This window comes from Pyrgilauda ruficollis, unplaced genomic scaffold (assembly GCF_017590135.1).
Source record: "Pyrgilauda ruficollis isolate IOZ18807 unplaced genomic scaffold, ASM1759013v1 scaffold36, whole genome shotgun sequence".
In the NCBI taxonomy this organism is placed as follows: domain Eukaryota; kingdom Metazoa; phylum Chordata; class Aves; order Passeriformes; family Passeridae; genus Pyrgilauda; species Pyrgilauda ruficollis.
Window position 1 is genome coordinate 5463140 of NW_024525045.1, and position 2680 is coordinate 5465819.

The 2680-nt window shown below is 50.0% G+C and overlaps 1 protein-coding gene across 2 annotated transcripts in view; it reads right to left on the minus strand.

Annotated features, from left to right (window-relative positions):
• The window catches only part of ACSL3 (acyl-CoA synthetase long chain family member 3), a 48951-nt gene extending 48915 nt beyond the window's left edge, over nt 1-36 (minus strand). For both annotated transcript variants that reach the window (XM_041475739.1, XM_041475737.1), the window contains exon 1: nt 4-36. The gene's annotated coding sequence lies outside the window, so the exon portion shown is untranslated. The remainder of the gene's footprint in view (nt 1-3) is intronic.
• Nucleotides 37-2680: the final 2644 nt, after the last annotated feature.

The window sequence follows — 2680 nt, forward strand, 5'->3', positions numbered from 1 at the left end:
CACCCGCGGCCGGGCCGCCCGCCGCCACCGCGCGCGCTCATTCCGTATGCGCCACGCCGCCTCCTGGTTGGCCCGCGCCGGGTGGCGCGCGGGGCCGGGCTCCAGCGGAATGGGGTTACTACAGGTCACCGGCGCCGGGGGGCGGGGCCTGCTCCGAGGGCCAATCGCTGGCGGGGGGCGGAGCCGCGTCAGTTGCGCGTTGTTCCGCGCCGCGGCCCTGGCGCCTCCGCGCTTAGCGGGGAACGGTCGATGCCGGTGCCTCCCTCATGGAGCCTCCTCACGGAGCCTCCTCACGGCCCGGGCCCGCCGCTGACCCGCGCCTGATACCGCCGTTAAAGAACGGGGGCGCGTTAAAGAATGCTTTTTGCCAAGTCTCCCGGTCAGAGTGAGTGACCGCGGCAGCGGAATGAGCGTGCTCCGGAGCCGCCCGGCGCGGGTCGCTGCAAGAGCCGGGGCCGCGGCAGGGCCTGAGGCCGCCGTTCGGGCTTTGCCGGCTCTGAGGGGTCACCGGAGCGTGTCCCCCGCGGCAGGGGTTCCTGGCCGGCATCTCTGCTGGCAGAGATCGCTCACGGCACAGCCCCCTGGGCAGAGCTGGCGTCGCCTGGAAAGGTTCTGGTCGGTGCTGCTCAAGGCTGGGCTCCTCCTTAGCAATTCCTGAGGATCTTTTGTCAATAGCGACTCACCCAGGCCCTGCAAATGTTCCTTCAGAATTAGAGGTTTTCATTTAACCGGTGTAATACAATACTGAAACAAAACAAATGAGCACCTGCCAAAGAGAAGCGAAATAAAAACAAATGGGAAGAAGGTTTCAAAGCCCAGGGGGAAGCTTTAGTTCCTGCGGGTGCCGGGGTGGCCTCTGCGGCGGTGACAGCCACCATTGTCACAAGGGTAGGTTTGTTTGGCGCCCCTGGCACAGCAGCCCAGGGCTGTGAGGGCCCAGCCCGTGACAAGGGGAGAGCAGCGCTGCAGAGCTGAGGGCGCGGGCCGGGACACCGCCGTGCCCCAGACCATCGGCAGGGAGCTGCTTTGGGCCGGCTGTGAGCTGTGCAGCTGCCACCGCCCGTGGCTGGCTCCTGTTCCTCCTTCCCCTCACAGACACCGCCTTTCAGGGGCAGAAACACTCTTTGCAAGTCCAGTCATCTGCAGAGTTACTCGAGTGGCAGCGAATGTGTTCACCCTTGCTGAAAGCAGATTAACAGGATATATACTTGTAATCCAAAGACCAACTAAGTCAGTCACCTCAGTTTACTGGAAAAAACACTTCCAAGTGTTTAGAGCTGGAACACAGGAGATGGCTGCTGACTGTTCTGAAAAGCAGGGGAACATTATCCACAGGAGTTATCTGAGCCATAAAGGTCATGAGCTGCTTGAGCAAAAGGGATGCTACCTGAATTATGGGTAGGAGTGTGGAGACATACTTAAAACAGTTGCACAGTCACTGGGAAAAAGTGAAAAAGGTTAAACAGACATGGAAGGAGAAGAAACTCAGTTTTCAAAGATAAAAAATACAGACATTTGTGCAACAGAAGGGAATCAAGGCATTATCTGCCAAAAGATTTACTAATGTTGGTAGAGACAGAGTAAACTTAATAAATTTGTTGGGCGCATTAGCACAGGGGAGAGTCCTAGATTTGTCTTACACCATCTTTCACATTTCTTTCAAGGCAAGGAAGCTTCAGGATAAAACTACAAAAGTGATTTGATGTAAAGGAAGATGGGAGATAAAGCACTGGACAGCACAGAGCTCATCTCCTCAGCATCAGATCTCATGTTGAACCCTCTGCTCTTATTTGTTTCTGGGTTAGCACCAGCAACTGAGCCATAAAACACCTTGTCAAAAGCCTCACTTTGAGAAATGCTTGGAATCTGTAACTTGAAATTAAATATTATCCTTATTAAACTGCTATATCTGAATACTATCAAGTTTTATGAGAAGGAGATTTCAAAGAAACTTTAACTTCAAATACAGATTTGTTGTAAACTTTGAACTTCAGCCTCACCTTTATTACAGGGTGCATCAATTTAAGTTTGCCTGAACTTTTCAGTCATTTGAAATCCAAACACTAACTGTGTAACTGGTTAGACACAGCTATTGGCTGTACCCCTAACACTTCTCAAGGTAAATGAGGAGTTGATGGCTCCTAATTCAGCTCAGCATCAGAAGAGAAACAATAACTGTAGCCTACAGTGATAAAGCAACTTCAACTTTACAAAACACCAAAGGCTTAAGAAATTATACATATATACATAAACAAAACCATGCTGATTTAAAGATTTAAAATGTATGCAGTATTTTCACAAGATTCTTCATAGATTCCTGATGTTTACATAGAGCAGAAGTAAAGCTTTTCATGATATCAGAGATATTGCCACACCTTTTGCTTAAATGTAGATTTTACAGGGCAGGGCTTTGGAAGATACTGGTGTCATGTTACTTTAGCACTTTTCTTGCATGAGCCTACACTGAGTATCCCATGGGGAAACCAAAGAATGTGGGGATAGATAGTACACATAAGAGTCACCAATAAAATGAGGGAATAACAAATGTTTGTAATTGGAAATTTAACCTGCACAAGGCACTACACTAGGGACTGTGGGAGACAGTGGCCTTTCCTACACAAGTTGTGCATAATGATAGGAAATTGAATAGTAGCTTATTTATATTTTCATTAGAAAGGCA